Raw genomic sequence first — 14,430 nt, 5'->3', positions numbered from 1 at the left:
GTTCCATGAGGTCTGATAATGTTCATTGAACTAGGGAATGGCCTAGACCCCCTGCAGAGAGGGTTTTCCTGTCCCATTTGCTGGGTTCCTGGCTGGCTGGATGGAGGTGAGAAATTGTAAACAACGGTGGCCTGCTAGAGGTTCTCTGCCATATGGCTGGGCTTTGAAGCAGGGCCCCTCCTGTGGAGTTCACTACCTCTGCTATCTGGCAGCTGATGGCTAGTATGGGAACATGGCTGACAAAGAACAATAATCCATATTCCTTACACCAGGTTAAAGTTATATGAAGAGATTAATCTAAAAATTATTTACACGTTCTCCTAGAAGCTTTGACTCTCTTTTCAAGAAAGTCATGTATCATGTATTGATTAAAAATGCTATACCTCAAAAGACAGTTGACTACACGCTGTCGAAGTATACACTTTCCTGACTAAGTTGTGTTTATTCAGTCCTCAAATGACCATCAGAATAAAAGGGCCATGGAGTGTCCCTTTAATTCTGGGGATTTACAGGGGGTAATGTTCTAGACACAGCAGTGCACATGTCTGGACATGGGCAGACAAAAAAATGGGTTAAGCAGCACTCCAGGTCCCAATCTGGGGACAGTTGCCAGTAGAAAAATAGATAAGTTGGTTCCCGCGGATGGGGATCCTGGCTGGGGGTCCCATAAGGTTACAAATAAATAGAAAATCCACAGCACTCCTCAGTTTTGGTGAAAAGGCCGGTTACTCTATTGGTAACAGCAGCATATAGAATGCAACGTTTCAACCATCTCTGGTCTTTCTCAAGCTATATGGACATGGGCAGAGCTACAGTACTAGGTGTGTGGGTGCACTGCTCTTTAACAGTGAAGGTTCTGTTTTGATAGCTAAGGCTAGTTTCACATACAGTGAGGAATATAAATATTTGAACACCCTGTGATTTTGAAAGTTCTCCTACTTAGAAATGATGGAGAAACATAGAATGTGTCAGCAGATAAGAACCATTTGGCCCATTTAGTCTGCCCAATATACTGAATACTATGAATAGCCCCATGCCCAATCTTATATGAAGGATGGCCTTATGCCTATCCCATGCATGCTTAAACTCCCTCACTGTATTTGCAGCTACCACTTCTGCAGGAAGACTATTCCATGCCTCCACTACTTCCTCAGTAAAGTAATACTTCCTGATATTACTTTTAAATCTTTGTCCCTCTAATTTAAAACTATGTCCTCTTGTAGCATTTTTTTTCTTTTAAATATTCTCTCCTCTTTTACCTTGTTGATTTCCTTTATGTATTTAAAAGTTTCTATCATATCCCCTCTGTATCGTCTTTCTTCCAAGCTATAAATGTTAAGGTCGTTTAATCTTTCCCTAATCTTTCCTGGTAAGTTTTATCCTGCAATCCATGTACTAGTTTAGTAGCTCTTCTCTGAACTCTCTCCAAAGTATCAATATCCTTCTGGAGATATGGTCTCCAGTACTGAGCACAATACTCCAAATGAGGTCTCACTAGTGCTCTGTAGAGCGGCATGAGCACCTCCCTCTTTCTACTGGTAATGCCTCTACCTATACACCCAAGCATTCTGCTAGTATTTCCTGTTGCTCTATGACATTGTCTGCCTACCTTTAATTTCTTCTGAAATAATGACCCCTAAATCCCTTTCCTCAGATACTGAGGTTGTGACTGTATGACTGATTTAATATTCTGTTCTTGGGTTTTTACACCCCAGGTGCATTATCTTGCACTTATCAACATTCGATTTTAGTTGCCAGATGTTTGACCATTTGGTGCATCCCTCCAGGAACATCAACCCTGTTACAAATCTTTGTGTCATGAGCAAAAAGACACACCTTACAATCGAGGCCTTCTGCAATTTCGCTGATAAATATATTAAACAATATGGGTCCCAGAACAGATCCCTGAGGTACCCCATTGGTAACAAGACCATGGTCTGAATATACTCTATTGACTACAACCCTCTGTTGTCTGTCCCTCAGCCACTGCCTAATGCATTCAACAATATGGGAGTCCAAGCTCAAAGACTGCAGTTTATTGATAAGCCTTCTATGTGGGACAGTATCAAAAGCCTTACTAAAGTCTAGATAAGCATGTCTACTGCCCCTCCTTCATCTATCACCCAATCAAAAAAATCAATAAGATTAGTTTGACATGATCTCCCTGAAATAAACCCATGCTGTTTTTCATCTTTCAATCCATGGGATTTTAGATGTTCCACAATCATCTCCTTAAGTATGGTTTCCATTAATTTCCCCACTATTGATGTCAGGCTTACTGGCCTATAGTTGCCTGATTCCCCCCTACTACCTTTCTTGTGAATGGGCACAACATTTGCTAATTTCCAATCTTCTGGGACGACTCCTGTTGCCATTGATTGGTTAAATAAATCTGTTAATGGTTTTGCTAGTTTACCGCTGAGCTCTTTTAATAGCTTTGGGTGTATCCCATCAGGCCCCTGTGACTTATTTGTATTAATTTTAGACAGCTGACTTAGAACTTCTTCCTCTGTAAAGACACATGCATCAAAAGATTAATTAGTCTTCCTCCCTAATAGGGTTGAGCGAACCTGAACTGTAAAGTTCGGGTTCGCACCGAACTCTAGGATTTTTGGACCCCGAACCCGAACATTTCCGAAAAAGTTTGGGTTCGGTGTTCGGCGCTTTCTTGGCGCTTTTTGAAAGGCTGCACAGCAGCCAATCAACAAGCGTCATACTACTTGCCACAAGAGGCCATCACAGTCATGCCTACTAATGGCATGGCTGTGATTGGCCAGAGCAGCATGTGACCCAGGCTCTGTATAAGCTTGAGTCACGTAGCGCTGCGCGTCACTCTGCTGTTACAAGTGTAGGGAGAGGATGTTGCTGGACTTGTGATTTGAGGGAGAGAATAGGATAGAATCTAACTCAGCGATCTACCTAGAAATAGTTGTGTGGGTGCAGAATACAATCGTTTTACCCTGCCCTGAGGCCATTGACCCCAAAAAACTTTTATAATTCTGTTAGTTAGGTGGGTGGCGGCAGCGGCCATTTTATGCATGCTCAGTGCACCAGCACTGCATCTGAGCTTTTGGGACATTGCAAATCACAATTTTTGGGGGGCAAACTACAACATCTGGATTAGTCAGTGTGCAATTTAAGGTAGAAATACACCCATCATTTTCTGGGGTTTTAAAAACACACTTTTTTTTCTTAAAAAAAAATAGTGTTTTTGACAAAAAACACTATTTTCAGGCCTTGCAGCATCAGCACGTGTGAAATTACAGGCTTATATACTGCTGTCAAATTTAGTTGTTAAAACAAACATTCATTTGGGCAGAAAAAATGTAGTTGTCAGCCTTTGATGCAGATGTCATTGTAAGATACACCCTTAATACATTTGGGTTACATTCAGAAATTTTTAATACCGCCATTTGGTGCACCAATATTGAATTCAGGCCTACACTGGTTCAGGCCCTGTGAGATACTCCCTCTACATACAGGGGTTTGAATCTGGGATTTGAAATACAGCCATTTAAAAAACAGCCGTTTTGTGCAAAGATATAGTTAATTCAGGCCTACACTGTTTCAGACCGTGTGAGATACCCCCTCTACATACAAGGGTTTGAATCAGGGATTTGAAATACAGCCATTTTAAATGCAGCCATTTTGGGCAAAGAAATATTTTCTTCAGGCCTACACTGGTTCAGGCCCTGTAAAATACTACCTCTACATACCAGACAGGGGTTTGATTCAGGGATTTGAAATACAGCCATTTTAAATGCAGCCATTTTGGGCAAAGAATATTTTCTTCAGGCCTACACTGGTTCAGGTCCTGTAAAATACTACCTCTACATATGCAGCACGCCAGACCTGCAGGGTATAGCGATAGTGAGCTCACGGTTATGGGCAATCGAGGGTTACTCACTTTTTAGAGGGGAACCCTGGGCAGACATGCGACAGTGAAGGAGAGGCAGACACTAGTTCCTCTGGGGCACACTCTGTAGATAGGGACCAGGCCTGATGGTGTGTGAGGTGCCCTGGATGTTGCAGGTATTTTGAGTGCCTTAGGTAAGGTCCCTTTAAGAATCGTGAAGCCAGTGCCTGTAACGGTGGCACATCGGTTTGCAGGAGGATTAATGGAGTACACAGTTGGGAAACCAAACGTTGCTTTACTTTAGGAAACAGTCAAACTTTATACAAGCAGTTGCAGTGGTGTATAATGCAGTCCTTTACAGTACAAATGCACAGCAGGTTTACTTCACAGCACAGCAGGTTTCAATCTTGCAAGATACTTGGAGGGTATACAGTTAATGCTTTGCAGTACAATGCTGCTCTATCCCCACAGCTATTCTAGCTGGCTGGATCCCAAGGCCCGGATGCCTAATTGCTGGCTTGAATCCTTGGTATATAAAATCCTTCCTCCAGTATTGGCACTTGCTTTATATCACAGTACCTTTGCTTCTTAGCTGGATTCTCTGCTGGATTGGAAAGGTGGCTGCAGGTTTCTCCCTGGAGGTGCACTCCTACTACTGGGGTGTCTCATCTGTATTTGCTGGATTACTGGTCTCCAGGCAGGCTGTACTCCTTCTAGCCTCTTGGTGCAACTAGGAACCAGGACTGTCTAGCTGCATGTCAGGAGGAGGCCCTCAGCATGTCTTGGGCTGGTGCCTTCTCACTTCTGTCTCCACAGACTCCTGACTATGACCTAACCTCTCCCTGTCTGGGCCTGGACATTTATACTAGGGGCTCCCTATTTCCCTCTAGTGTCTGGGATGTCTGATTACACCCAACTAGGCCTGCTAAGCATTAACAGGGGAAACATACCAATGTAAAAACACACAGAAAATACATTACAATGCATGGATAAATATAATATCACTGTCCCTTGTGAGTAGAAGTAACACGTTACCCAATTGACCTTTGTGTAGTGCCCACTCCTACCTAGTGGGACACTACACAGACCATACAGGGGTATGATTCAGGATTTGAAATACAACCATTTTAAATGCAGCGATTTTGGGCAAAGAAATATTGAATTCAGGCCTACACTGGTTCAGACCGTGTGAGATACCCCCTCTACATACAGGGGTTTGAATCAGGTATTTAAAATACAGCCATTTGAAATACAGCCATTTTGTGCAAAGATATATTTACTTCAGGCCTACACTGGTTCACACCGTGTGAGATACCCCCTCTACATACAGGGGTTTGAATCGGGGATTTGAAATACAGCCATTTTGGGCAAAGAAATATGTAGTTCAGGCCTACACTGGTTCAGGCCCTGTGAGATAAACCCCTGTATGTAGAGGGAGTGATTCAGGGATTTGAAATGCAGCCATTTGAAATACAGCCATTTTGGGCAAAGAAATATTTACTTCAGGCCTACACTGGTTCAGTCCCTGTGAGATACTCCCTCTACATGGAGAGGTTTGAATCAGGGATTTGAAATACAGCCATTTGAAATACAGCCATTTTGGGCAAAGATAAATTTACTTCAGGCCTACACTGGTTCAGACCGAGAGAGATACCCTCTCTACATACAGGGGTTTGAATCAGAGATTTGAAATACAGCCATTTGAAATACAGCCATTTTGTGCAAAGATATATTCACCTCAGGCCTACACTGGTTCAGACCGTGTGAGGTACCCCCCTACATAAAGGGGTTTGACTCAGGCATTTCAAATACAGCCATTTTAGGCAAAGATATATTAACTTCAGGCCTACACTGGTTCAAACCGTGTGAGATACCCCCTCTACATACAGGGGTATGAATCAGGGATTTGAAATACAGCCATTTAAAAAACAGCCATTTTGTGCAAAGATATATTTAATTCAGGCCTACACTGGTTCAGACCGGTTGAGATACCCCCTCTACATACAGGGGTTTGATTCAGGGATTTGAAATACAGCCATTTTAAATGCAGCCATTTTGGGCAAAGAAATATTGAATTCAGGCCTACACTGGTTCAGACCATGTGAGATACCCCATCTACATACAGGGGTTTGAATCAGGGATTTGAAATACAGCCATTTGAAATATAGCCATTTTGTGCAAAGATATATTTAATTCAGTCCTTCACTGGTTCAGATCGTGTGAGATACCCCCTCTACATACAGGGGTTTGAATCAGGGATTTGAAATACAGCCATTTGAAATACAGCCATTTTGGGCATAGAAATATTTGCTTCAGGCCTACACTGGTTCAGGCCCTGTAAAATACTACCTCTACATACCATACAGGCAGGGCTCGAGTCCTGCACTTTTTTCTTAGCAGGAACGCCGTTCCCTTTCAGCAGGGCAGCGCATTCTGCCCCTCAACACTGCCGGCGCCCCGCTCTGGCGCAGCATGAAGAGAGGGACTGACAGGAGGTAAGCGCCTCAAGTGTAGCGTGGCCGAGCTCTGTCCGGTCCGCGGTACAGGAGCTTTTGTTTCCTGTACCCGGCCGGACTGACAGGAAGTGCTCACTTAGTGTGCACTTCCTTTCAGTCCGGCCGGGTACAGAAAACAAATGCTCCTGTACCAAGGACCGGACAGAGCTCAGCCACGCTACACCCAAGGTGGGTGGGGAGAAAGAGAGAGTGAGAAGGGAGGGAGGGGGGAGAAACAGAGAGTGAGAAGGGAGGGAGGGGGGAGAAAGAGAGAGTGAGAAGGGAGGGAGGGGGGAGAAAGAGAGGGTGAGAAGGGAGGGAGGGGGGAGAAAGAGAGAGTGAGAAGGGAGGGAGGGGGGAGAAAGAGAGAGTGACAAGGGAGGGAGGGGGGAGAAAGAGAGAGTGAGAAGGGAGGGAGGGGGGAGAAAGAGAGAGTGAGAAGGGAGGGAGAGAGGGGGAGAGAGAAAGAGTGACAAGGGAGGGAGGGGGGAGAAAGAGAGTGACAAGGGAGGGAGAGAGGGGGAGAAAGAGAGTGACAAGGGAGGGAGAGAGGGGGAGAAAGAGAGAGTGACAAGGGAGGGAGAGAGGGGGAGAAAGAGAGAGTGACAAGGGAGGGAGAGAGGGGGAGAAAGAGAGAGTGACAAGAGAGGGAGAGAGGGGGAGAAAGAGAGAGTGACAAGGGAGGGAGAGAGGGGGAGAAAGAGAGAGTGACAAGGGAGGGAGAGAGGGGGAGAAAGAGAGAGTGACAATGGAGGGAGGGGGAGAAAAAGAGAGTGACAAGGGAGGGAGGGGGGAGAAAGAGAGTGACAAGGGGGAGCGGGGAGAAAGAGAGTGACAAGGGAGGGAGGGGGGAGAAAGAGAGAGTGACAAGGGAGGGAAGGGGGAGAAAGAGAGAGTGACAAGGGAGGGAGGGGGGAGAAAGAGAGTGACAAGGGAGGGAGAGAGGGGGAGAAAGAGAGAGTGACAATGGAGGGAGGGGGAGAAAAAGAGAGTGACAAGGGAGGGAAGGGGGAGAAAGAGAGTGACAAGGGGGAGCGGGGAGAAAGAGAGTGACAAGGGAGGGAGGGATTGAGGAGAAAGAGAGTGACAATGGAGGGCTGATGGAGAGGCACTGGGGGCTGCTATGAGGCTACTGGGGGCTGATGGAGAGGCACTGGGGGCTGGTGGAGAGGCACTGGGGGCTGATGGGGAGGCACTGGGGGCTGCTATGAGGCTACTGGGGGCTGCTATGAGGCTACTGGGGGCTGATGGAGAGGCACTGGGGGCTGCTGGAGAGGCACTAGGGGCTGCTATGAGGCTACTAGGGGCTGCTGGAGAGGCACTGGGGGCTGCTGAAGAGACACTGGGGGCTGTTATGAGGCTACTGGGGGCTGCTATGAGGCTACTGGGGCTGCTATAAGGCATGGGGCTCTTATCTGAGGTCTGATTGGGGGTCATTCATATTGGGGTCTGAGCTGAAGTCTGATCTGAGGTCTTATTGGGTTCTTATTAACATTGGGGATCTTATTGGGGCTGTTAGCTGAGGTATGATTAACATTGGAGGTCTGACCTGAGGTGTAATGAAAAATATTTTTTTCTTATTGTCCTCCTCTAAAACCTAGGTGCATCTTATAGGGCGAAAAATAAGGCACTTGCTTGCTCCTCCTCCCGACCTTCCCTGCCCTTTGCATACGCCGCGTGCCGTGACTTCACGTGGAGGCACTGAATCTTGGGTGAGTTCCCACACTTTTTTTTCCCAGGACTTGACCCCTGCATACAGGGGTTTGATTCAGGGATTTGAAATACAGCCATTTTGGGCAAAGATATATTTACTTCAGGCCTACACTGGTTCAGACCGTGTGAGATACCCACTCTACATACAGGGGTTTGAATCAGGGATTTGAAATACAGCCATTTTGGTCAAAAGAAATATGTAGTTCAGGCCTACACTGGTTCAGGCCCTGTGAGATAAACCCCTGTATGTAGAGGGAGTGATTCAGGGATTTGAAATGCAGCCATTTGAAATTCAGACATTTTGGGCAAATAAATATTTACTTCAGTCCTACACTGGTTCAGTCCCTGTGAGATACTCTACATGGAGGGGTTTGAATCAGGGATTTGAAATACAGCCATTTGAAATACAGCCATTTTGTGCAAAGATATATTTACTTCAGGCCTACACTGGTTCAGACTGAGAGAGATACCCTCTCTACAAACAGGGGTTTGAATCAGGGATTTGAAACACAGCCATTTGAAATACAGTCATTTTGTGCAAAGATATACTCACTTCAGGCCTATATTGGTTCAGACCGTGTGAGATACCCCCCTACATAAAGGGGTTTGAACCAGGCATTTGAAATACAGCCATTTTGTGCAAAGATATATTTACTTCAGGCCTACACTGGTTAAGACCGTGTGAGATACCCTCTCTACATACACGGGTTTGAATCAGGGATTTGAAATACAGCCATTTTGTGCAAAGAAAATTTTACTTCAGGCCTACACTGGTTCAGGCCCTGTGAGATACTCCCTCTACATACAGCGGTTTGATTCAAGGATTTGAAATACAGCAATTCAAAATACAGCATTTTGGGCAAAGATATATTTACTTCAGGCCTACACTGGTTCAGACCGTGTGAGATACTCCCTCTACATACAGGGGTTTGAATCAGGGATTTGAAATATAGCCATTTGAAATACAGCCATTTCGTGCAAAGATATAATCACTTCAGACCTACACCTACACTGGTTCAGACCTTATGAGATACCCAACTACATACAGGGGTTTGAATCAGGCATTAGAAATACAGCCATTTAAAATATAGCCATTTTGTGCAAATATATATTTATTTCAGGCATACACTGGTTTAGGCCCTGTGAGATACTGCCTCTACATACAGGGGTTTTATTCAAGGATTTAAAATATAGCCATTTTAAATACAGCCATTTTGGGCAAAGAAATATTTACTTCAGACCTACACTTGTTCAGTCAATGTGAGATACCCCCTCTACATACTGTTGTTTGAATTAGGGATTTGAAATACAGCCATTTTGTGCAAATAAATATTTACTTCAGGCCTACATTGGTTCAGGCCCTGTGATATATTCCCTATACATATAGGGGTTTAAATCAGGGAATTGAAATACAGCCATTTGAAATACACCCATTTTGTATAAAGATATATTTACTTCAGGCCTACGCTAGTTCATACCATGTGAGATACCCCCTCTACATACAGGGGTTTAAATCAGGCATTTGAAATACAGCCATTTGAAATGCAGCCATTTTGTGCAAAGATATATTTACTTCAGGCCTAAACTGGTACAGACCGTGTGAGATACCCCCTCTACATACAAGGGGTTTAAATCAGGCATTTGAAATACAGCCATTTGAAATACAGCCATTTTAGCCAAAGTTATATTTACTTCAGGCCTACGCTGGTTCAGGCCCTGTGAGATCCCCCCTCTACATACAGGGGTTTGAATCAGGCATTTGAAATACAGCCATTTGAAATACAGCCATTTTGTGCAAAGAAATATTTACTTCAGGCCCACAGTGGTACAGACCGAGTGAAATACCACCTCTACATACAGGGGTTTGAATCAGGGATTTGAAATACAGCCTTTTTAAATACAGCCATTTTGGGCAAAGATATATTTGCTTCAGGCCTACGCTGGTTCAGGCTCTGTGAGATACCCCCTCAACATACAGGGGTTTGAATTAGGCATTTGACATACAGCCATTTGAAATACAGCCATTTTGTGCAAAGATATATTTACTTCAGGCCTACAGTGGTTCAGACCGTGTGAGATACCCCTCTACATACAGGGGCTTGAATCAGGGATTTGAATTACAGCCATTTGAAATACAGCCTTTTTGGGCAAAGATATATTTACTTCAGGCCTACACTTGTTCAGGACCTGTGAGATACCCCTTCTACATACAGGGGTTTGCATTAGCTATTTTAAATATAGCCATTTGAAATACAGCCTTTTTGGGCAAAGATATATGCACTTAACACCTACACTAGTTTAGGCCCTGTGAGATAACCCCTCTACATACAGGGGTTTTAATCAGGCATTTGAAATTCAGCCATTTGAAACACAGCCATTTTGGGCAAAGATGTATTTACTTCAGGTCTAAAGTGGTTCAGACCGTGTGAGATACTCCCTCTACATACAGGAGTTTGATTCAGGGATTTGAAATACAGCCATTTGAAATACAGCCATTTTGGGTAAAGATATATTTACTTCAGGCTTACACTGGTTCAAACCATGTGAAATACTCCCTCTACATGCAGGGGTTTGATTCAGGCATTTGAAATATAGCCATTTGAAATACAGCCATTTTAGCCAAAGATATATTTACTTCAGGCCTACACTGGTTCAGGCCCTGTGAGATCCCCCCTCTACATACAGGGGTTTGAATCAGGCATTTGAAATACAGCCATTTGAAATACATCCATTTTGTGCAAATATATATTTACTTCAGGCCTACAGTGGTTCAGACCGTGTGAGATACTTCCTCTACATACAGGGGTTTGAATCAGGCATTTAAATACAGCCATTTGAAATACAGCCATTTTGGTCAAAGATATATTTACTTTAGGCCTACACTGGTTCAGGCCCTGTAAGATACTCCCTTTGCATACTCTCGTTTTATTCTACTATTAATTAAACACCCATTTAGTTCAAGATCCTAAATTCAAAAAATATGAGGAGAGCGTCAAATAAGGGACCTGGCCCAGGTCGTGGTGCTGCTGGTTAAGCTCCTGTTGCAGGTAGAGGACGTGGTCGATCTGTGCCAGCTACACGCACAAGTGAAACCCCTTCCTCAGGTGCGAGTATGCGACAAAACCTGCAGCGGTATTTGGTTGGGCCTAATGCTGCACTACGAATTGTGAGGCCTGAACAAGTACAGGTGATAGTAGATTGGGTTGCTGACAGTGGATCCAGTTACTTCACATTGTCTCCCACCCAGTCTCCTGCTGAAAGACCACAGTTGGCACCTGCAGTCGATGTCCATCAGTCTTTCACCTCACCCCCTTGCAAATCAGCCAAGCAGTCTGAGCCCCAAGTCATGCAGCAGTCTCTTCTGCTTTTTGATGACTCTGTTAGACGGGTTTCCCAGGGCCATGCACCTAGCCCTGTCCCAGAAGTGGAAGAGATTTAGTGCATCGATGCCCATCCACTTATCTTTCAAGATGAGTACATGGGAGGACCATCGCAGCACGTCTCGGGTGATGATAAAACACAGGTGCCAACTGCTGGGGCTTTCGAAAGTGTGCAGACCGACAAGGAAGGCAGGGGTGAAGACTGGGTGAAAGATGATGTGGAGGACGATGAGGTCATCGGCCCCACATGGAATCAAGGTCATGCGAGTTACCTATGTAGTACGGAGGAAGAGGCGGTGGTTGCACAGAGCCACCAGCACAGCAGAAGAGCAAGCAGGGTGCAAAAGCGGAGCGGCTGTCCTCTAGACAGTACACTCGTACTGCCCACCGCAGAAAGGGACCGAGCAAACCAAAGCCAGCTCCAAGGAGTTCCCTGGCGTGGCAGTTCTTCAGACAATGTGCTGACAACAAGACACGAGTGGTTTGCACGCTGTGCAATCAGAGCCTGAAGCGAGGCATAAACGTTGTCAACCTGAGCACAGCCTGCATGACCAGGCATTTAAGTGCAAAGCATGAGCTGCAGTGGAGTAGACACCTCAAAAACCAAGAAAGGTCTCTGGCTCCTCCTGCTTCCTCTTCTGCTGCAGTCGCGGCCTCTTCATCCACTTCTGGAGTGACAGTGCCACCTGGCACCCCGCAAACAGAGGATCTGCCAGCAACACCAACACCTGGGTCACCAAGCATCTCCACAATGTCCCACGGAAGCGTTCAGCTCTCCATATCCCAAACGCTGGAGAGGAAGAGGAAGTATTCCCCTACCCACCCACGATCCCTAGCCTTGAATGCTAGCATTTCTAAATTACTAGCCTTTGAAATGCTGTCATTCCGTCTGGTGAAGACAGATAGTTTTAAAGACCTATTAACCTACACAAAGGCTGTTCTGTCAACTAGACAGCTACAATTTCCACTTGTACAACATCCAGAATAGACCAAAACAAACAAGTGGAAGTAATGTATCAAAATATCATTTATTAAAAAAATACAACATGTGGGGAGACAACAGGATGGTATACAGTATACGGAGAAGCACAGGGCCAATGACACCAATGAACTACCAGGGTATCTGTGCAAAGTAAAGCACAGGTAAGTACAACCAATGAATCAAGGCGTGAAGCTCAAGGATAACCAAGACAGTATGACACAAAAGGGTCGCCCTCATAGGGCTATGTGCACAAGGTACAAAAAGACCATGCCTGGTAACCCGTGAGCAATCACCCACATACCAAAATACATAGGCGCCGAGACTAACAGGTATAAAAATCAATCCAAGTAAAAATCAGTATCTAAATCACAAAAATAACATGCGCCTAGATCCGAGGGACCCACTATGGATATATATGGGGGTGCCCTATAGGGAATGTGAGGCTGTACTAATAGCAGAACGTACCTGAAGACATGGTAGTAAAGTGGATGTCAGACCCTGAGCGCGAGACCTCGACGCGCGTTTCACCTCAACGGCTTTGTCAGGAGTTTTAAAGACCTTATGGCGGTGGCTGTCCCACAGTACGTCGTGCCCAGCCGCCATTACTTTTCAAGGCGAGCCTTCACTTCCCTTCACAACCAAGTAGGGGACAAAATCAGGTGTGCACTGTGCAACGCCAACTGTGGCAAGGTGCACCTGACTAAGGATACTTGGACCAGTAAATACGATCAGGGCCGTTATATCTCCATAACAGCACACTGGGTAAATGCAGTGGGGGCACAGTGGAAGCACAAGGCGAAGGCAGAGGACGAGAAAGAGGTGGCCAACGCAGCTGGGGCACTGCCAGCACCTCAGAAGGCAAGGTTAGCATGGCCGAAATGTGGAAAAGCTTTGTCAGCACGCCAGCTGATATGCAATGTCTTAGCAGGAGGCAGCATTTCACCAACATGGTGGAGCAGTATGTGTGCACACGCCTACACGTACTGAATGACGTGTCTGCCCCCTTCAACTTCTGGGTCTCCAAATTGGGCACATGGCCTGAGCTTGCACTTTACGACTTGGAGGTGCTGGCCTGCCCTGCAGCCAGTGTATTATCTGAATGTGTGTTTAGCACGGCAAGGGGCGTCATCACAGACAAGCGCAGCTGCCTGTCCACAGCCAATGTGGACAAGCTCACTTCATTAAAATGAACCAGGCATGGATCCCTCAGGACTTGTCCATATCTTGTGCAGAATAGACATGTATACCGGCACTAAGCAGCCATTATTATACTGCAGCGCAATTGCTCATGTTTGTATTTTGGATATTTCACACTCTTTTGGAGTGTACTTTAATTTTACAAAATGAAATTAAAACCAAAAACCTGTGTTGGCTATCTCGTCCTCCTCCACCGCCACTTCCACCTACTCTGCTACATCCACCGCCTCCTCAAACTCCTACTCCATATGGAACTCCACCTCATAAATGCATTCATTTTTTTTGTACGTGTTTTATTTTATATCATTTTACTACTTTGTCACTAACATTTTCTGGTGAATATCACCAATTTTGGGGTGTATAGTACCACTGCTATACCTAGTAGACAGGTTAAACAAAAAAATAAATAATTGTCATTTACTTTTTCGGGGTTAAATTAACAAATTTTTGGGTGTATAGTACCACTAAAAATTAACTTTTTCAAGTGAAATTAACCAAATTTTGGGTGTACCACTGCTATACCTAGTAGGCCAGTTAAAAAATAAATAAATTGTCATTTACTTTTTCGGGGTTAAATTAACAAATTTTTGGGTGTATAGTACCACTAAAAATTAACTTTTTCAAGTGAAATTAACCAAATTTTGGGTGTACCACTGCTATACCTAGTAGGCCAGTTAAAAAATAAATAAATTGTCAGTTATATTTTTGGGTAAAATTAACCAATTTTTGGGTGTAATATACCCCTCCTCTACCTAGTTGACAGCGTAATAAATTTTAATAATTTTTCTGTTACATTCTTGGGTTGAC

This window comes from Bufo gargarizans, chromosome 3 (assembly GCF_014858855.1).
Source record: "Bufo gargarizans isolate SCDJY-AF-19 chromosome 3, ASM1485885v1, whole genome shotgun sequence".
NCBI classification, from domain to species: Eukaryota; Metazoa; Chordata; class Amphibia; order Anura; family Bufonidae; genus Bufo; species Bufo gargarizans.
The sequence above is the reverse complement of the archived record's forward strand: the minus strand, read 5'-3'. Positions refer to the sequence as shown.